Source organism: Leiobunum rupestre, chromosome 6 (assembly GCF_980474605.1).
Source record: "Leiobunum rupestre chromosome 6, qqLeiRupe1.1.hap1, whole genome shotgun sequence".
Taxonomy (NCBI): Eukaryota; Metazoa; Arthropoda; class Arachnida; order Opiliones; family Sclerosomatidae; genus Leiobunum; species Leiobunum rupestre.
The window spans coordinates 10,846,067-10,869,255 of record NC_143389.1 but is presented as its reverse complement, the minus strand read 5'-3'; the positions used below and the strand labels follow the sequence as shown (position 1 = coordinate 10,869,255).

The 23,189-nt window shown below is 34.5% G+C and overlaps 2 long non-coding RNA genes across 2 annotated transcripts; one reads left to right on the top strand and one right to left on the bottom strand.

The window, feature by feature from the left end:
- Positions 1-5,699: 5,699 nt before the first annotated feature.
- Positions 5,700-18,598, top strand: LOC149939250 (uncharacterized). The gene is made up of 4 exons (XR_016481361.1): positions 5,700-5,762; positions 12,941-13,047; positions 18,346-18,433; positions 18,563-18,598. It is a non-coding gene; the product is annotated as an uncharacterized LOC149939250 (long non-coding RNA).
- Positions 18,599-19,877: 1,279 nt separating this feature from the next.
- On the bottom strand, positions 19,878-20,754 carry LOC149939249 (uncharacterized). Its single transcript, XR_016481314.1, has 3 exons — positions 20,590-20,754; positions 20,282-20,429; positions 19,878-20,218 (listed from the first exon to the last, which is right to left on the bottom strand). It is a non-coding gene; the product is annotated as an uncharacterized LOC149939249 (long non-coding RNA).
- Positions 20,755-23,189: the final 2,435 nt, after the last annotated feature.

Here is a 23,189-nt window from a genome sequence, read left to right as displayed (position 1 = left end):
TTTTTCCTTAGATTTATGTTTTCATAAAATGCAGTTTTCCTTTTTTAACACACTATATATAATTTTAAGAACACCGCAACATATACTTTAGCGACTACGCATCCAAACATAATCACATACAGCGCATATCCCTTAAAAAAAATGCGCTACCTTAATCCCATAATTACCCATCAAAAATATTATGACCCGTCGAAAAGACCTTGAACCAAAATATTTGGAATCAAAAAGAACGTTTTGTTTCAAAAATCATTTTTATATTTTCTGTAAAGAATATAGTGAATTTACAAGAAATAATTTATTAAAAACTGCATAATTGTATTTTAGTTAAATGAGGAATTTATCATTCTTTTAGAGGTTAATAGTTTTCGTTTGAAACCTCATATGTCGTATTTTGTTTAATAATTGAAGATTTCTGCTTAGGGTATTCGGGATGGGCTTTAGCAGCCCCCCGCGACTGAAATTATCAACTTGGGGTGTTAAAATTTTACTCGAATCTTTTTTATGGCCTATTGTCGAATATAACTACATAAAATATTTATTTGACTTTAAATGAATTAATTTTAAAATTAAACCATAATTAACAGTTTGGGTCAACCATCGAGATTCGGATTCAGCTTTTTTTTCTGAAGACGATGACACCTTCCGCTACATTTTTACACGAACGTGCAAACGACAGTCAACAGAAGGGGCTAGTTGACTGAAATCCAAAAGGGGTTGGATTTTAATTTGGAAAAAATCTATTACTTTGAAAAGTAAGTGACACCACCCGCGATATTTTTAAAAACACTGTCTACTTCTTCGTGGGGCATGAAAATGAGGTTGGTTTATTTCATTTCTATATTTGTAATTCAATTTCTTTGTGAGAGCATATCAATACGGACCCAGCAAACACAAATCTCCCTCATATATTCAAAGAGATCTAAATCTCTGGCGGGGGCCCCATGCAATTTAGTTGTAACTAGAATATTCTATGGATAAAAAAAAACTCATCATAGCTTGCATATTTTTAAGATGTCTTAAGCAGAGATGGGCGCTCTCACCTCACGATGGAGTGAAATGAGAATTTTGAGAGCGCGAGATGAGTGGTATGCCATAAACCGTTAATCGAAGGTGAGGGAACTAATCATACCAGAAGTTCATAATAAACCCCTTCGTGGGAAGTATTCCACTTCGGTTTATTCATGATAGACGAATCCGCGGCACTTACGGGCTCAACTTAGACGCGGCGGAATACAAAACGCATCCTACTAGCGGATGGTGATGGTAATCCTACACAATACGCGTGTTCGCCGCCCGTCGTCTGAGGTCGGCATTTGTAAAGATTTTTTAAATAACGCGTCTTGGATGACGTTTAACATCGGTGATAAAATTAAGAAAGGTATACTTTTAAATAAGTTAAAATATTTTAGTAAATTAAATATTTAAAACCTTTTAAAATAGGAAACAGTGTGAATATAAAATGTTTTTCAAAATATTGGGGAATAATTTGGGGGTATTTTCTAAAAACTTCACCTTATCATGAAATACAATTTATAAGAAGCATAAGTAAGTGAAAGAATTGACAAGGAAACTTATTCAAGATTTATAATGGGAATACGTAACATGCAGGATTGAAAATGCATCTGAGAAAATTATATTAATTTTGAAGTTAATTATATATTTATAACTTAGTTTGAACAAATGTTTCTAGAACAATTGTGATAAAGAGATAAGCCCTAAATTTCAAAGTTTATGAACTTATTAAATATAAATATTAAATTTATGAGAAATAACAACAATGAAAAAGATGCACAGATGACTTTAAACATAGGATTTCATACCTAACTGTTTGTAATTGCGTTTATGTTATTATGTAATTACATTAGTTTGTTTTCTTATAAATTGTATTTTAATTAAAATTTATTTATTATTTTTCAATATAATTTTATGGAAAGTAAAATAAACTTAAATCATATACACTTCAAAATTATTTCCTATTTATTTTAAATTGACTGAACTTCAGCATGACCATAATAATATCTATTTCTGTTCTTTAAAAGTTGGCTCTGTAATGACTAAAATTTTCATAGCCTTCAAAAACAGCTCGGTCATGATTATATCTTAATAGAATATTTTATAGAAAACCATTATTTAAAGCTTTTACAATGTTATACAATTAGCTTACCATTTATGTGTTAAAACATTTTTTCAACCAAATAACACTCCAACTAATCGATACCTGAGAGGAAGGTACGTGACTTTTGGAAAATATTTGAATAATACATATGTGTTTAGTTATTGACTTCATGTAATGTATAATATTTATATTATTTTAATTTATGTTTTTAAATATATATACACTATTAGATTATTATTGTTTTTATTCTGGGTACAATACAGAAACGAGTTTGGTTGTTTCTAAATAAGGTGCAATATTGTTAATTTTAATATGGTAATTTTTCGAAACAGTATTCAACAATAACATTTATTTCCTAAACAATAAATGTATCGCATTTTTTAATAAAGTCCAGTTAAAATAAGTAATAAAAAATTACATACTTAATCCTCAAGACTGCAGGCACAAGTTTCATTTCTGACAAAGATCTCTGTCATTGTTTCATATTTATTATTATTAATTAGTTAAACAACCTTTAACGTAAAAATTACGTAACATTAACTTGGAAATTTAATTTATAAGGAAAAACAGTAAATAAATTTAAAATTGTGGCCTCCAGCACATAAAGGGTTTTATTATGAACTTCTGATTATACTTATTACATCTTTAAAAACAAGAAATTTAAAAGGGGTAGAAAACTCGTAAGTAGGAAACCGCTGAGAAAGAGTGAAATTAGCGAAAGAAATAGGCTTAGTCAAGTCGATTTTCGCTTGCGGGGATAAGGGTAAACAAATAAACCCTTCCTTCTATATGTTATCGTCGGGTCATAGGTCGGTTTCAATGCGTCACGCCTGTAGTACGCCTGCGCGATTTTTTCTTTTTCGGGGAATCGTCAAATGTTTTATTTCAATAATCAGGGGGTGTTACTGTAACAGTGCTTTAGGCTGAAGCGAACTCTTGAGCGTGCATGTGTTTCGCGGCGTCCTGCCTTCTTGGTTTCGGAATTGACGTCGTTTGGTCATTGTTTGACGACCAGGGCCCGTTGTCGCGTGTGATTGGTTCCGGGAAGTTCGTCTCTTTCTGGAATATTCGAATATATTATTTTATTTCCCAGGAAGTATTTTAAGCTGTTAGGCTGGTTACTACTTTTATACTATGTCGTGAACGCGTCTGTGGATTCCTTACACGTTGATTTTTGACATTGTATGCATCCCCTTCAAAGTTTTCAAAACAACTTAGCCAAGAATCGAATTCTTCAAATAAAACTACAAGCTCGCAAGTACTCCAAAAATGTCAGTTTAGTTCCTCCATCGATGGAAAATGTTTTAGGTGTATTGATTTGATATTTCGTAATATTTCTTTAAAATTAATATATGATAATTTTAATTACCTCTGAATGTATTCGAAAGTGAGATGGGTGAATGTATTCGAAAGTGAGTTGAGATTTACTGAGAAGATTGAGCAAATGGAGTGTTTAAAAATATTTAATAAATGGGAGATGAGCTCTACATATATCTTAAAATTAACGGAGATAAAGTTTAGTTCTCCAGACTTAAAAAGTACAGTCATTGATGGAGTGCGCTTATTTATTATATTTTGAGAGTGAGTTAAGTGAGTAAGATAAAATTTTACATTATTATAAAAGTGAGCTGATTAAGAGTGAGATAAATTTTCTTATTATCTCCACTAATGAGTGTGAGTGGTTTCTAAAGGGGTGTGAACATCTCTGATCTTAATGACGTAAAAAATTAAAATCAATCTTCCTGGACCGACATATTTTCACCTGATATCTAAAATTACATACCGATATTGATTTTTTGTGTGCTGCGTGCATTATATCATGCAGAAAGTAAGGCCCATTACTATTACATTAGTTTTGCGTACGTAATTGATTTTGTTCCATTTAATTTTTAGGTTAATAACACAAAAACATTTAACTCACTCGTTTTTTGTGAGCTGCGTGCATTATATCATGCAGAAAGAAAGAGCCATTACATCGTTCAAAATAACTGTATTTGGTTTGAAAATATAAATTAATAGTACATGAGTTATGCGTACGTAATTGATTTTGTTCCATTTAATTTTTAGGTTAATAAAACAAACACATTTGGCCATGTTTAACTCACGTAGCCGTCCATTAAATTATTAGTCACATGCACCGTGCAGCAAATTATATATTTTCTATTTCTAACAATTAAGCTTTATTAAAGAATATTGTAGTTAACGAAGAGTTTAGTGCTTTACGAATCAAGATTATTTTACGTTAACTTGGCGACTTGGTTCTTTCAATAAAAATCCTTTCCGACTTTTATTATGGCAAATTGAAGTTAATAGCCTTTTCAGGTAGGCCATGAAATATTTATTTTTATAAAATACGTATTATTAAATTAACCAAATATTAATTAAATGGACGCAAAATTAAAATAAAAATAAAAGCAATTATTTGACACGGTCCAAATATTTAATTAATTTAACTGTTTAAAAAAATTAATTAATTTGCCTTAAATAATATGGAGACAGAGGTTGTGTAACAATTAAATATGAAGTTCTTGCTAAAATACTAAAGCTTTATAACACCAATTATAGAGCTAAAACAGAGATATTTTGAAACGAGATATAACTTGATGCGCGCCAGCCTATGTTACATATTTAAAATTATTTTTGTTACTTAAAATAACTTACAAAAGTGCCTATAATCATGGATAATCCAACGTTGTAAAATTCATATTTTTTGGCCTCATTCAGTCTTTTAGGTCATTTATGCTTTAAATTTTTAATGGAAATATCGTAGGTGATACCAAATACCTGAAATCTAAAGATTCGCCATAATCCGATCTTTCGAGCATATAAATCTTTAAATCATTTTGGTGTTTTTGTAAAAGTATGGATAAAGGAAAGTAAGTTTTCTATTAATTTAAACAAAAGACGGTTAATTTTCAATTTAATCTCATTTTATGTCGCATTAATGGTATTTCAAATTTTAACTAGACTTAGAGGTACAAGAAGAAAGAACCTCCACCTACCACTGTTAAATGAAATTAAATCGTTGGCAGTATAGCCGATGATTGTAACTGTGTTTTCCTTTAGAGTTGTGTAGAAGCAATAAAGTCCCAACTGGCTTCTGTGGAAGAGCCTGCCTTTGACGCATAATAACATTGTCAGTTTCCATGAAAAGCTTTTTAGCTACTCTTTTGAGTAAAACCAAGAATGTAATTATTTATACTCAGGGAGAATGAATATGTCGAGATTATTTTTAGCGTTTCTCTAATTCCACCCGTTGGGCCCCCGGTATGCTCCTCCGCTTTAATAAAATCAAATAATATTGCAATCTCATTGGTTCTTAAAAATTACGTTTTTCGATGCGATTAACGCTGCAACGAGGACGCAAAAAATAAGACCGCCTCCTTTCCCCCCCCCCCCCTTAGCGTGACGGGGTCAGGGCCTCAACGTGTCCATCGATATTCTCGACATATTCATTCTCCCTGAGTATAAATAAATACATTCTTGATAAAACTGATTTATTAATTATTTGGCGTCCTTCAGATGCACAAGTACTGCAAGATATGTTGACGCCAATTGTGTTACTGGATATAGTTACAAATAAATGACGGAACAGACTATGGAACACAAAACAGAAGAACCAACTATTCGGATAACGGCATTGGCTGTAAGTGGTGATTCTTTTTTAGCTTGAATTTCATTCAAATAAAGTTCTAAACAATCTTTTGAAAAATTCTGGCTGAAATACAGCTAGCTATGGACATTAAGTCGGTATACAGGAAGTTCAGAGTTAATAAATGTTGATAAATTTCGATAATAATTAAAGTAAAGCTACACACCGTAAAGCGATACCAAAATTAGTATTAATTTAATATGAAATTTTAAATATTAAGTAGTGATAAACAAAAAAATGTATGTTTTTTATTATCGACTAAAGCAAGTCATGTTTCTGAACCCTATTATATTTTACGAGCAGATAATGGTTAAGTCATGCCTCAGAAAAAGTTGTCATTTAGAAATAATAAGCTCGGTTCCATTGCATTTTGGGATGCTTGTAACTGGGCATGATGTCCAAGATCGAAACCCAAAGTAAAAACATGTATATTCAAATTGGTTAGGTACGTAACCAATAAATCCCAATAATAATGCAAGATAAGCGCGACAACTGCTAATATCATTCAGAGGCGTGTGTATGAGTATGGCCTGTTAAGCCAAGTGAGAACCTGTGATGTATCTAAACGGCGAAACATTCTTGGTTACTAGGGCATTAAAAGGACTAGCGAAAGTCGCTTTATAATGATGTAGTGGCCGCAATGATTAGACGAGTGCCGTGTCCGGTGTGATTTAAAGAGATAGTTGCAAATTCGTGTGACGCTAGGAAACAACGCCATTGAATATTTTTGTTTTAAATAGACTATGCGCTTTAAAAAATAAAACTAACAAAATATGAAATATTACCGTTAAGTGAGTCTAAAATTTAAATGAAATTTACTTGCGGGGCCCCACAGCGGCCTTCAAATTGAACCGATATTAATCGCGCGCCGTTAAGTGCCCCGCCGACAGTGGCTCACTCGGAAATTTTACCACTTATTTTCTTATTCCCCCTACTCTAACAAAAACTTTCCATCAACGGTTTGCAGTTTTATAACTATATTGCGTGTTTCAACTCACAATTGTCAGTGATAGAGGACTCTTCTGAACTTACCTTGGTTTTATATTCGTGAGACCTTCAACATTTAAAGTATTTGAAATACTTTATTATTATTAATATTGCTTATCGTGTGTTTTATCCTAGTATTTCTTTTTTACTTAAAGGCCTTTTTGAAAAGCTCCAGGATGTAAAAGCAGCAACTTCAATACTGATTTCACATTTCACAAACTACCAAAGAAAAAGGATATTAGGGATTAATGGCTTCTTAATATTCTATCTTTAATTTAATAGTACATAGCTGGTTCTTATTCACTTTAACTTATCGTACATTTCGTTACACACGAATATCCCCTATTTCGCTTTCCGTTGCCAAGCAACGCATTTCAAAGTTTTTAAGGGCTAGGATTGGCTTCAATTTTTGGTTTAGTTAGTCGCAAGCCAGATTCCCTGCGCGGTAGTGATGAGCTCCAATTTCCAAATACGAAAAGGGTCTACCACTGGAAATTCTAGCTATTTCATTTCCATTTAAATTGGTTTTATCTCTAAAATCTATTTGGTCCGAGTTTCGCGTCTTAATTTTGTTCCGAAGACCAATTGGTCGAGTATTTTATCATTACTACAAATTTGTTAGTTTAGCTTATTGGGCTTTTTTTAGTATGAACTTTTCTATCTTTTCGCTTAATTTAAGACATAGACCAAAAGAACATTCTGGCTACAAACGCCATACTTCATTTATTTATGACTGCCATGAGAAAGCTGATGAAGAGGTAGATGATGATGGCGCTAAAGCTGGATTTGGTTCTTCGGAGTTACCAGGAGCAGATATTTTTATGTAAGGGCAAAATCCAGGATAAGAATAAGTCGGGGAATTTTAAGCGGTGGTTATAAAAGTCCCAATTTATTTTAACAAAATTATGGCAACCCTGTAGTCCCTAGGTCTTACAACTTTACACTATACATTTTTTCTTTTTAGATATGGGGAATTTAACTGTCACCTTGATGTCCTAGTGGACCAAAAATTTATAGTTTTCGAGGCTGCACTATTTCAGCTTTTCAAATTGGGTTTCCAGTGTCTAGCTTTATGTACTCTCAGTACATCTATCAATCATAGGTCAGCAACACCTTTGGTCTCCGGGCTCCGGTTCTCCAGTTTCCAATGGAAGGTTGGGCCTAAGGTGGTGCCTTGGGTATTAGCCTAGCTGTTTTTTGATTATTGATTGATTATTGTTTCCAGTCACCGCCGGAGCCGCCGATTTATGTTGTCAATGGCACTTACCTTACTGTACGGGCTATTTTTCCTAACCATCATGTATTTCACTGGAAAGGTCAGCCATATATAGAAATCAAGCCAGCTAGAAACATACTGACTGCAGAGGCAATTTTGTTTTGAAGCATGAATCCAACAAAGGCTTAAAGATATAAAAAAAAAAATTAAATATATCTAAAATTCAGATACGCACATAAAATTTCTTGTAGATTTGGCAGAAAGATCACACATCCATACTCAACTCTTTAAGGGGAAAACCTCTCACACGGAGCGGGAGACGCTGTACTAGAAAGTTCCGGATATTGCCCTAAATACGGAAGTTATTCATTTCTTGAAAATTCCTTGAAAAATTGTTTACATTGTTTTGATATAAGTATTTAATCTTTCAAAATTGAAAATTTCACCTGATACTACATAGAATCGAAATATGATAACCGGTTAGCTTTTGGCCATGGTCAGATAAGGTTCTTTTGAATTGTTACCTGGTACTGCATTTATAAGCAAGGGCACCATATTACATTCTCTACCTGAGAGCAAAAAACGAGTAAATATAAAAACTCAAAATGTTTTGCTTCTTAGTTTATAAGAACTAGGGTTTTGTTGCCTTAACAGCTTTGTAGCCACCAAAATTGATGACATAGTCTTGATAGGGATACAATTAAATAGATCGAATATTACACAGGATAGTAATAAATTTCTTTCAGCTAAGGAATTGTTCTATTTTAGGTAACACACATTCCGAAAGTCAGTGATCTAACTGATGTGACTTCATATGGGGGAGGAAATTTTGCACCCACTTCCTTTCGGAATCGACCTATTATAGCAATGAAATTATTATTATATGAGAGTAGTCAGCAGTAGCAGCGCTAAGATTATTGGGGAAGTAGGCCAACCATTTGGAGCCCCCCCCCCACATTTTGTTTTCAAATATTTTTTTTAAGCAAGTGGTTCAATTTTTGGGTAAAATGGGTACCCGACGAAAAAATTAGAACTAATTATGAATTTAAACATTATTAAAAACAAAGTGTGTGTTGATCCTTTTTTGTGCACGGGTAACACTTAACAAATGAGCGGCTATTTACTTATTTTTACGACTGAATTCCAGTCTATCAATTTACATTAATTCCTTCGGTACTTCGCATGTACATACCTTACACCAGAACTTACAACTTTACGAAAATGAATGTATGTAGGTACACTTAGTAAAGTAAGTTTAAGAACCATTTCTTTGTAAAGAGAAAACTAAAGATACAATTTGGATATAGTAGCGCTCGCGAAAAAAATAAACTACTGTTAAAGAAAAGTTACTCGTACCTTTGAAGGGAATAAAAACAGCAGTGTCGTTAAGCGAATCACTCGCATTGAATATTGAAAAATAAATAAAACAATAAATTATTTCGCAAACAAATTACAGAATTTTCTGATATTAAATAATTTGGAGGCCCATATATTAAATTTTGGAGGCCCCTTAAGACGACTTTTGGAGGCCCCTACCAAAATTTCAAGTAGGCCCAGGCCTACCACGGCCTGTTGCTGACGCCGCTAATGGTAATCAGGTGAAGAATAGTGTGGCAATGGAGCTTTAGGGTTACATCCGTGGTCTAATTTTTTTGATTAAGCAGCAACGATTAAACAAGCATGTTTAAATTCGTGATTCTTTGGAGAGGAATTTTCCAAACAAAAGGTACCTTTTTGATTGTTCTCATCTTGTTAAGTGTAAGTGCGATAATAAAAAACACACTTTGAATAACTAGCTCAACCGAAAACCTACCATTAACTTGGATTTATAGCCATCAAATCCAAAATTGTCAAGGCTGCCCAAGCAAAAGGCTCCAAAGTTCTTTGAGTTGAATAGGATGATACAGAATCACGTTTATTGGATAGCCTATTCCAATTCCAGTAATACTAAAGTGAAGAGGGCAAAGCGGACATCTCTTATCGGACATTTGACTAATTAACATGAAGAACGTGATTCAGACCTTAAAATGTGTGTGCATGACCCTATTAATGCAAATGAAAGAAAACTACATTGGCTAAATCCAAGCTCATAGTTTTCTAGTAATAAATAAATTATAGAATTCCTTTTATTAAGCGAAATTTGTTTAAGTATCTGACGCGCATGGTAAACTATCAAAGCCTAAAAGAAGGATATTGAATTTTTGTCATTCAGCGCCCAGACGTCTTCAGTAGAGGCTTTCCATTCAGTCATACTTGTAACCCATTTCGCTTCTAAAAATACCCACTACTAATTTCTGGTAATGTATGCCCTGCTTGTGCTCGCAGTTCTTCCTTTCAATGAGAACTCCGTAAGAATACAAGCAAGAACGAAGGCTGGTAAACGGAGGTGACAACTATTTTTCTAAAGCTAAGGCCGGAGAACCCTCCGTAAAACGAATTATTTTTTGATCAACTAATGAAAGGCCTATTATTTTTTTCAATTTGCCAAGGACATTTTAAATATAATTTTCGGAATATGTCACTCGACGTTTGAAAGTTGCTCGCGAATATTCTGTAGATATTATAATTGAGGATCAGGGAAACCCATATTGGAATAGGGAAAAAGTCCAGTCTACATTCATTCACCCGGAAGTGGCCATAGAAACGGCAAATGTTTGAGGTTTGGCTCAGATAAAAGTTGTTTCATTTTCAGGGTTGCCACAGAAAAAAAATCAAAAGAGGCTGAAAATGTCCGGAAATTATATCTCCTCACTAAAATACGCGAAAAATGTTTTTTAAGTCTGGCTTCTCCGATAGATGGCCGTAGCAGCTTCAAAAACAGTTCCAGGGGATAAGTCAGGGAATTTCCAAATTGTGGCAACCCTTTTAAAAAGGAAAACGTTTCTGGTGGTTGAATTAGATTTATTAAATTCATTTAATGATAGGAACGAAACATTGCAATAGCGAAAGATTACAGTGACAGGAGAGGAGATAGGCTTGGGATAACCTCATAAAAAATAACGTGGTAATAAACATGATTATAAAATAACAAAAAAAATATGTATTGTACGTTGAATTACTTTATTTGAATTGAAGTTTTACAGAAAAATCTGAAGCTTGCAGCTCAGCAAATCAGTAGATGTGTTTGACAAATTCCTTGGTAGGGAAATTGGTTTTGGTTTTTTACCATATCAATTGGAACCTCTGAATACAGTGAGAGAAGATGATGAATCTGTTGAGAAGATAGATGTTAGAACGCCTTCCGGAATCCCCAATACTCATCCGATGGATGGGATGAGGTGGCGATTGTTCAAACATATAGTACGCTTGGTACCTATAGGCTCTATTCAAATAAAAATAAACATTACTACCATGTCGTAGCCAAATATAATTCTTGGTCCCACTACCTTTTAGTCATCTTGCTTTACTATCAGTTATCTATATCACATTTATAAATTTAAGCATTAACGTTACCAATAATTGTTGTAAGTTAAACTTAAATAATATAAGCAAGTTTTATTTGCACGCCTGCATTTATTTCATTTATAGAATACATCAAAATGTAACCTTTGGGGGCTCTTTCCTATCCCTACCTCCACCCCAGGAATCATAATGGGCTTGATCTGCGAGTTGAATTTCTCAAGTTGCGCTATGCAGCTCCCATGAATTATCTTAGCATCCACGGAGGATATTTCACGACAACACTAACTCTGAATATGTGTTGGTATGAACTGGCACTCACCACACATACACCTATGTTTTTTTATATTTTTGTTCAAAAAAAAGAATAGATAATAAATATATGACATGTTCTTACTAGTCAGTGTTGCCTAGTCTGTTGTGTACTACGTATTCATTTTCAATATCATTATTATCAATTGATACATCATCATATTCATTCCCTGGCACCAAAAACTCAAATTTATAGGCTAATACACCAAATTTTGTTTCATTGCCAAGGCCTATGCCGTGGTCCTCATCTATTGCAGAATCAAAATTTTCAGATTCGTCTATAAAATTTGAATCATCCGTTTCGTTCACAGATGGACACGAAAAAAAACTTCATAATCGCTTTCCATTGTTTCGGCTCTGCTAAGGTGTAGTCTTAATGGACACTCGCGAAAAAGTAATTTCTTATGGCCAGCTTAGAGCTGCTCGTTCATTGGCAGATCTAAGAAAGCCGTGGTAGAATGATCTAGGAGGAATCACGTGGTGTGGTGGGGAATTTCTCATTTTTAGTTAGATATCGAAATATAGGTAATAGCTATACAAGGCGTTAGCTTTGCATAATTAAACAAAGCGGGAACACCAACCTTTTGACGTCGTGAGTATCGCACAATTTAAAATTGATTTTTTTTTATTTTTTATTCTATTAACCAAATAACGTATAGCGATGAAAGTTTATTTTCGAGAACTTTAAGCGCATCGTCAAATAACCAAATTAAGAAGGGCAGGAATAATTTGTAACTATCCCTTTGAAAGGCTGCGCGCGTCTGGGAACAGATATTACACTTTGATCTTAGCCATTGCCGATAATAAGATACTACAAGTTGATCTAATTCAAAATGCCGAGAACCATACAGGCGTCTTCAAATTGATCCAAAAAATGTTTTTTCTGAAAACCTCTGATAGGTAGAATTTTGAAAATTTCAGAGTGTACATATGACGTAGGGAACAATCTTTTAACCCTTAAATTTTATTCGAAATTGGAATTGATGATGATGATGACTGAGTCCTCAGTGATGATTAAAATCATCACACATTTGATTTTTCTGGTGGTTGAAAAATATGATAAGGGATTATTAATTAACAGAATTGGCATGACGATCACAATAATATATTTAAAATTCATATTAGTCTTACGCTAGATTGGACGGTCTGTCTCTACATTTAAGTTAAAATTTCTCCCAAACGCCTTGAATTTCTTCATGTTATGAAGATATTAAATATTACTTTTTAGCTAAAGTTGTAATTCATTTTTATTTGGAAGTTGGTGAATTATTTCGAATGTCTCAATAACGATAAAGAAATATGTTATCCTTTCGCCGGCCATCTGGGTGAAATGGCGAACGAAATTCTGCACCGATTGGGAACAAAGTAAGACACAATGACTCATTTGAACCGTGACATGCATTAAGAGTGCCCTAAATATACAGGGTGCTACGGTTAAGTATGGCATTAATATAAGGGCGTGTTTTTTGGGTCATATTGATTCAAAATTGTCCTATGAACTTGAGTTCGAAAATGCTTTTAGGCCCACAAAAACTGGGCCCCAAAACAGTAAAATGGCCAGTAATGTGAAGCTAAATATCCTTGAAACCAATTGTTTCCATTTATTATTCATTTGTTTTTAAAGGGTCAAGTGATAAACACAATAGCAAATACCAAAAGTGCATTATTAAACTAGCAGAAGTGTGCTTAATCCTACAAAGATTTTATTAATGCCGAGTTCCATTATTTCAAAGAATCGAGTTTTATCGACACTGTTAAACTTATTTTGGAAATAAGCAACTTGTACGAGGTGAATGCCAATGCAAAGTATTTACCCCGATGGATTCTGGGATAGTGTTTAGCATTTAAAAAAGTGCCCGAGAGCGAAATACAAGTGTTAACGAAGCGGTAAGGAACTTTTACTGTTGAAAACATGGAATGGTACTTGCGAATGCTTACAATTGGTTCCATTTAATAATAATTTGTGTTATAATGGTGAAACGATATTGTTCTTAACTGATTTGATTAATAGACTTGATAATTAAGTGTCACAAGTCCTACAATGGATTTAATAACACTAAGGTAAATGTTTTTAAAGGATCGACATAAATGTCTTAGAATTGAAGTTACAAATGCCAATTTCTGTTTTATATGGCCACCTCTGCTTCTACTACAGGTACGAACTCGTCATACACATACGTCTTCGCGTTTCTCTTCGAGAAGCTCGGGTAAGTTATCTTGCAGAAATTTTAGGTATCCCTGACCATTTAAACTAGGCGGAAGGAAAATTGACCAACTAAATGGTGACAAAAGATATGACACGAAACATTTAAGCTAAACTGCACTTAATGATATCTAACACTAGTCCCGGTAGTGTTATATTGTCTTCACTGATGAGTGTCGTGAAAATTGAGTATACCATCAAGGTAATAATTGGCTTAATCGGCTGTTAAAAGAATACTTGAGCACTGATGGTCACGACCTACTTTGTCAACAAAACACTGAGAAAAGTCATCTTGCCTATGATAGTCTGCGTCTATCACAGAGTAAACATTTTGAAGGTGATACAGGTAAAATTGTTGAACTTTTAGAATTCGCGAAACCATAATGTGATTTACACCCAATTGTCTCCTAACTCGTCGGATACCTGTTCCAGGACAGTTTTCGGCAGTGGTAAGAACTCCAAGTAATTATTTAAATCCACTTTGGTAAAGCAATTAACTTAACTAAAAGATATAATTAATCATATAGATTAACACATTTTAATCAAAAACTAGTTAAATCAAATTGGTGTTAGTGTTGTTCCTCGAACTATATGCGCCATACTCAGAGCATCCGCATAAGAACGTGGTCTAGTTAGCAACCCTAGCAGTAGTATCTTTTGTATTATAATTATAATAAATGTTAAATAAATTTCAAATATCAATAGAACAATATACCAACTTTAGACCAAAACGTTATTAAATTAACAAAGCAACAAAAATGAGAAATAGAAAATTCCTAATTAACAATTATTAGAACGCTCACGAAAGTTAAACATATACGTGCGAGGAACTATTTTAAAGACAAAACCCAACCCATTGTTTTATCGGTCTTAAACAATCACATATATTCGGAAAACAAAAATTAAAGCGAAAAAAGAAATAAGTGAATGCACTAATAAAAACTGCGTGGGCCCACCACGACAACCCAACGAAGCCGGAATAATCATTGCAAATAAAAAAACCGTAGACATTTTTAATCCCTCACATTATCAACGCTTTCGATAAATGAAAAACACAAGTAAAATAACCAATAGGAAAATATATAAAAATAACCCAATCAAACAACAAGGAAATGAAAATACTTCGAAATACAGAAAACGGAAACTGTAATAGAAAAAACCAAAAACACCTCACCGTTAAAAATACCCTAACTGAAGAGTGAAGGCTAAACAACAGCGCGTATCTCAATACAAGTAAAACCCACGTAACCACATTAATAAAAATGTATCACACATTTAAAGCCGATAAGAAAACACGTAAAATAAATTACGAAGTAAGAAAAGCAAAACGAAAAGGCATAAGAGCGCGATGTATCAAACTTAAAGGACCCATTACACTTGAAATGTAAATAACGATAGACAAAAACTATGTAGATCACCCAGGGGTTCTACCCTTTGTCCCTCTTATCTCAATATCGCTGCCGACCGCGCTAAACAAAATTTGAACTTTATAATTTTATACGCAAAAAAATGTAACACGTTATTAATATACTCTTCGGCTTAAGATGAGTTTCTAATTTTCAGTGAAGCGTAAAATGTATCGATGGTTCAGTGTCATCCAGGAAGGCAGACCGCTTTACAGCAAAAACTACTGAACCGATTTAAATGAAATTTGGTATACAGGTTCACATTAAGCTCCCATTGTGTCCTTCCAAAGGAGAAGTTCATGTCTGGTAGAGTTCTTGAGCTATGGCGACAAATGTGCAGTTCAGCGAGTCGGTAACGAAACCATGGAGTAATAAACACATAAGAAGTACTAAACCGGAGCGATCAGCGATTTAAAAAAAATAATGCAAAAGTTTTTAGGGTTGATTCTAGGTGAAAACGTGGCGCTGTGTTCGAAAAAATAATCTTAAAGGTTAAAATGCTCGCTATGACTGATATACTTGGAAACTATGTATGCAACATATTTATAGCTGGATTGTAGGTAAAAAGGGGCGCTGAGTTCGACAACAATAGTCTTGCGAGTGTGAGGGTGGGGGTTGTCCGCCATAGGGCTTGTCAATAAATAAGTCTAGTTTATGACGTTTATGGGAATATAATTACAGATCTTGCCCTATTGAAATAGATTAAACATTCGAATGCTACTGATTTATAGGTTGTTTCTAAGTGAAACAGGTGAAGTGAGTTCGAAGTGTCTCGCCAGTGTCAGGGTGGGCAGTGTGCCGCCAGGGGGCGGTAAACGATGCCAATGAGTAATAAACACAGTACAAAACGTGTAAAGTTTAATAACAATCGTAAAAGCTTATTTATTCACATTAAAAAATTAATTAAAGAGCATAATGACGTCACGTTTTCAAAAAATTAAAGTAAACAATATCATAACGTACACAATGTTGGCGAAAGAGCTAGGCAGTTCTCAATATTCCAAATAGGTGAAAGTTCACTTTCCAATTTTGTTTATAAATATAATTTCGGCTTTTTTACGTTTAAAGGTATAACAATAACTTCACTTCTATTATTATAAACAAAAAGGCGTAAAATCCACCCAAAAACCATTCGGTTAAAAATTGCAAGGTCCTTTAAACAAAAACGTCACGTCCTATATTACTGTAGGCATAAGTGGTATTACTCTAAGTACCCAACTTCGAACGGGTTCTATGGGGGCCATGCCTGTCCGTGTGCCAAACTCTCTCTCTCTAAAATAGTACTATCTATACCTGATACTAAAATGAATGCTAACCATTGCCGCGGTAGGCTTACTAAAGAGTGCTCGGTTACTAGAAAACCGAAGGGGAAGAAAAAAACGAATGTCTCTCGAGTTTCCTCTCGATTCCCGAGGTTCGTCTCGATTCGCGGAGAGGGGGTTAGTTTTGAATATTCTTTCCCCCAAAATCTTCCATACAAGGGAAATGGCCTAACCGTGCCTAACCCTCCGCCCCGTTAATTCCCGTTTGGCACACTAGTGGGCGCCACTAGCAGAAATAAAATTCAAATCTTTCTCTCTTCGATTCTCTCGAGGATTTTTCGCGCTCGCAATGGCCCCCTGAACCACCTCACGTGCTGACGTCACGAAAAGTGGGAGAACACGTCCCAGAGAACAGCGCATCTTGGGTATTTAGATTAATACCACTTATGCTGTAGGCCATAAAAGTAGTGAAATCAAATAACGAGCAAGATCTCTAATTTTATTCCCATAAACGTCATAAACTGGACTTATTTATCGACAAGTGATGTGCTCTGAAGTAATATGCTAGACCTTGCATGTCCTAAGTGTTTTACTAAGTTAAAATCCTTTGTCCAACCATAAAAAATTCAAAGAGAATGGCTAATATTAGAATCACATTGTATCAAATACACCGTTAAATATATTGGTTTGAAAATTTTCAACGGTTCTTGGGATCTTCGCAAAAACACACTATTGGCTGAAAATGCTTTCTCTCGCTGATGCGCTAGAACGTATTTTCGGCTCGATGGCCGAGACAAGGTTTCTTAGCTTAGCTGTAACGATTCTAATGATACAATATCAGTTAAATAATTTACCAAGTTAAATAAAGAAAAATGTCAATATAAGATAAAACGTTTTCTTAAGAATGTATAATGAGTGAACAAATCATAAAATTTACAACGTAGCGGACGAAAGGCAAGCATAAATATCAAGAATTAGTTCCTAAAAACGATGTAGATGGCAGCATTTCAACCTCCCGACTTTAAAGTTTTCTTTCGTTTTCGAAAAACGTGGCCCGGCTTGTTTATTTTATTTATAGGAGCATATATTGCTTAGATCAAAATATATTATCTACTCTGTTTAGATTTACTCTTTTACCTTAAAAGCATAGTAAACGAGTTTCAATAATCAGAGTCAACATAACTTGGCAGTGAAATAAACGTTGGCACGTGTTTAATTCTTGTCTCGCTCAAAGTACCACCTTGGCCAACCGAGACAAAATAAAAACACTCGATAAAATTACTGAAGCTGTCCGTACTAGAGGTACTCGAACATTTCTGAACATTATCGATAGGTGGCGGTGCGACTATTGAAACTGTCAAATTACTGAAAGCCGACAAGTTGTTGACTGCAGTGACGTAATTACTGCAGTCAACAACTTGTCTGCTTTATTTAATTATGGTTTGAAGGTAAAAGAGTATATTTAAACAAAGTAGTTAAGCAAATGGGTTCAAGGTAGAATACCAAATTTCACATTTCAGGCTATTTCCTTGTTTGTGGGCCTAAAACTTTGAAAAAAAAAAACCATTTTAGGACCGATTTTCATGGTACATTTTTGACTCATAGGGACCCAAAGAACTCGTTCGTGAATTAATGACGTACTTATCCGTAATTCGCAGTAAATCTTCTCTTTTTAAAGCAAAACATTATACCCATTGATATTTTCAGAAAGTGTTTTCACCGGACATCTAACCAACAATATATAAAGAATTCAGTAAGAATAAAATCTAATTTGGTCCGTGCTTTATTTCAGCTTCTCAGTCAGTATGCTCCCTGGATATGACATGGGCGGAAAGGTCAACGACACATGGACTGGAGTTTTGGGAGAAATCGTCACAGATGTAACTAAGTTTGATTTATATTTCGTATTATCGCGTCATCCTGACTTCAAAATCTTTAAAATGTTTGAAGCGAACAAGTTAGGTTGTTATCCTCCAAATATATGCAAAATTAATTATGTAATTTCCTAGTTATCGTTGCTGATAAATATGCAAGCGCATCAATAGCAGGTTCCTTAATACGCAGTTCCACTACGGCACTTTCAAAATAGGCAGTTCCAAAATTGACATTTCCTTAACAGAGAATTCCGTTAAAGTGCCGTTTGCAAAATTGGCAGATTCGCAAAACCGCCCTTTCCAAAAAAATAAATAACGAACTGTTAATTTCCCAAATGAAATAGAGAACGAAGCATTCATTATAAAGGATTAAGGGTAAATCTCACAAAACCAGGCCTGAGCTATAAGTGCTCACAAACCTTGTGATTAGTAAACAAACAATCTGAATTGTGAAAAATACGCAATGGGTGACATATATAGACATATTACCCCTGTAGAGTGTTCCATCGAACGTTCAGTGAAATGTTGTAATGCAGAGTTTATTACTATAAGTTAAGTTAGAAGAAACCACCTATGGACTGTGAGAAGGATGATAAAATACGCGAAAAAGTAGATTAATCCATAATTAAAAGGGATAATATAGCTAAATCGTAAACAAATTTGAAGAAATTAAAAAACCTACTACTAACTCGTACCCAATAGGTCTTCGAGCAAAAAACGCGAAACTCGGATCAAATAGATCTTCGAGTAATAAACTAAATTAAAATTAAATAAAATAGCCAGAAATTCCAACGGTAGACCGGTTTCGTTCTATTTGGAACTCATCAGTACCAGAGAGTGTAAAGATTATGAGAAGCGTCTCTCTTTCAAAAAAGCGTACTAACTTTTTTTTCCCAAAAATGTCCACTACTACCGTAAGAGCGATGGCGCCACCAGTGGCGCCGTTCTCACAGCGCGTGCGTTTCGATGTTAGGTTTAAAAGAGACGCAAAAACTTTCCAGATTTTTAATGCTAGTTTTACAAGGTTTTTAAATAATTTAGTAGGTCTGGGGTATATTCTTTTGTTTTAAATTGTAAAATATCGAAAACAAGAAATCCTTGTTTATCTTTTTTTAAGTTTCCAAAGGAAAAAGCCTGGTAAATTAGCATTTTCATTAGATAGGCTTATTGGCATATTAACTTAATATAAATTTTAGTTCTATTTTGTGGCTGAAAATTGTAAATAATGATGGACTTACAAATAAAACTACGGAATATTTACACGTTAACCATAGAATTTGCGCGAATCATTTCATTGATGCCAGTTTCATGAATATTAGAACTAAAAATAGGCTCACACCATCCGCTGTGCCAACAATTTTCAGTCTTAATGACTCTACACCATTGGAAATTTCAGAAAATGGTAATTTCAATTCAAGCCTTGCTACTCCTCTGGGAAGATTTAAATGATAATTTTGGTTTTAAGTTTTTATTAACGGACAGGATTAGCCAAGATTTTGTAGATAATTTTCTTGGATCTATAAGACAGAAAGGAGGCAACCGTGATCATCCCAATAGACAACAATTTCGAGCTGCATACAGGGCTGCCTCTGTAATAATCTCTTGAAACCACCGGATTCTAATTGCATTGATGATTTGGATGAGTTCATTTTAAACATTGACACTTTTAAAACTGCAACTCCAGGACCGGATGAAGATTTCTCCAATTTTGAAAATCTTGTAGTCTCGCAAAGCCAGGGGCAATGTTCCGATGAAGACTTAGAATTTTGTAAATCTATTGAAAGTCCAAACCTGCTAAAACAAAATGTTCTTAGTTACATTTCAGAATATCTAATTCACCGCTGCTACTCAAACCTTCAATGCTCTTCTTGCATAAGTCAACTCAAAAAATACAATCCAATTGTTGACCCAACAAATCTGCTCTTTTACTTTTAAGCTTTCAAACCAGCAAAGAATTCTTCTATCAGCTGTTCAGCAGCCTCATCGTACCAACTGATAGTTTCTTCAAATTTGTAACGGATACAAATGAAGTATTTGACACCAGTTTTAAGCTTTTATCGCACATGACAAATATTAAAGGACGTTTGGAGAGATTCATCATTCAAAGAATTGACAAGAAATATTTTAAAGCTAATGAAGATTCTCCATGTGCAACTGCTTACCAAAACATGATATCTTTTTTCATAGAATTCTGCATACATAGTTCCCTTAAAAAACAAGATCTCAACCATGAATACATGAAAACCCAGAAAAGATAAGTTAGGAAACTGTTAAAAATACAATATTAATCACATTTTACCAACTTCAATGTTTCCTCGTATTTTTTAACTTATACCGCTCTGTTCTCGTTAAGCCTCGGCAATTTCATAAAATTTCCAAAGAATTTCCTTGGTTAATCAAACAAATTAATTCTTTTAGTATCAAAATATTATAAATAGTCCGCTTTCTTGTACTTACGTTTCTTTATTTTTCATGGAAATGAATTTTATTAATTTTAAATTAGCATAATTCAACTATGTTTAACAGCCATGACTGATGAAAAATACTTTCCGGATGTTTACAAAATTTAAAAATTTTCCAGTAGCGACATCGTGTGTCGGATAGTATCGTAACCTCTCCTATGGGCGCGTGCTCTCAAAATCTTGTACGAAATTTTAACGTTACGGGAATAGGAAGAGACGCCTCTCATAATCTTTACACTCTCTGTCAGTACCGTGCGGGAAATCTGGCTGGCGACTGTCAAATCTAAAGGAGAAACTAAGCCTAAACATTAAAAATTTCAAAACGCGTTGCATATAGCAACGGAAAGCCGAAAAGGGGGAGTGTGGTGGAGAATAGAATATACGATAACTTGATTATCATCATTGAAATGAAACCAATACGTAGGGGTTCTTTTCATAGTACAAAATATTCGAAAAAAATAATTTACATCGTTATAATTATTAATATTATTTGATTAATATTTCATTTCATTTCATTTAATAAAGGTATTAACCACTGTTAAAATAATAACAAATTATTTACACGGTTTGCTGTGGTTTTGTAAATGAATTTTTGGATTCTTCTATCCTGGTATAGGTCTGCATATACTAATTTTGAGTATTATAGGCACTAATATATAATTTAAAATAAACCATTAATAACTTTAACTTAAACTGTATTTCATACACCACAACTCACAAGATAGTTATTTATGCCATTGTAAACCTCTGATATTAGTGTTAGTTTTACCTGAAGCGTAATACAACGCTTTTCGGTATATTTACGTTGAAATTGTGGACGTTTTGGAAAATAACTGCAGTTCTATATAACAATTTCTTAAATTGTTATTTGACTTGGAAATAACAGCTTTATTGTTTGGTAACATTAAAGTACCAAAATCATTTACATAAGATTAACAAGATGTCACGGAAATTTAAGTACACATAATTACTACGTATTTAATATATGTAAAATATTAAATTTAAATTTAAACAAATTTTCAATCATCTTGTACACTAACTTCATAAATGCCAGAAGAATTTTATCTAAAATGAATTTTTTGAGTTACCTGGTTTTTACCTCTCCGAGGGGACTATGTCCTCTAGGAGGGGTTTTACAATCACCTCGTCTGTCTCTGTGTGTCTGTGTGCTGCGAACGCGTTACCGGGGCAAAGTCAATAACCGTGTTTTCAGTTTAAAGGGAGGCAAAACCACCGTGTGACGGTGAGCGTTAACGCTTGAATTTGCGGTTGGGTTGAGTGCGGTTGTTTTTTTCGTTAACTATCACCGTCGCGACGGTTTCGACTCAGCTTTATTGGAAAGTTGGTTGTTTGTAATGTTTAGGTGTAGTACGTTGAGTTTGTGTTATGGCGGTTGTGGGTGATGAGTTTGTTGTGATGCGGTTTGTATGTATGGGTGTTTCCTCTCAAATTTCTTCTTATTGACCAACTGTTTACGGTATTCGTCTAAGTATTAATTTGCGATCGCAACGTGCGGGATTCGAACCCGAGCCCTCCTGCATGTCCGGCGAATGTTCTACCACAGAACCACCAATACATGTTACGGTTAATTGAAAATTATAAGCTCAGCTTAAGCGGAAGAGTATATTAATAGATTTTAAAGTCTAAATATTTTTACGTATGAAAATTTAAAGGTCAAATCTTGATTCAGCGCAGTCAGCAGAGATAAGTAGGTTAAAGGTACAGAGTCGATGATGAGTTTTAGTTGGGTATGGTGAATGGTAGCAGGTAAAGAGACTAATTTATTTGACGAGCTGAGGAGGAAAGGATAAGTGGGTAAGAACGGTGAGGTGCCTCCCTCTACGACCATCGATCCGCGTTTCCCGAACCATTTGGATTGCGACCGTTAGGGTGAGGAGACGTACTACGACCTCGACACCAGTTGAAAGAGCTAGTCTCGAAAGGGGAGGGTTCCTTGCTCTGGAATTATATCCTGTTCCCCGGCCTCGGTTATCCTTGTTGGAATTGCCGAACTGGTAAGGCGAACTGCTACGATCTGGTTGCCGGTACGACTCTCTGCAATATGATGCATAATGGTCCTTGCGTCCACACTTGTAGCAAGATACATTGGATGGACTGGGTTCGCGACGGCGAGATGATGAACGTAGATAATTAAGAGAATCAATGTCGCCTCCGGTGGCGGATTGATACAATGCGGGTAACACCAAAGGAGGGGTCGGAGTCGTTGTTTTGGCAGCTAAGAGCGTGAGCAGCTCCAGAATTTTCTCGTCATTGGGGATAGCGGTAGTTGTTGCCATAGA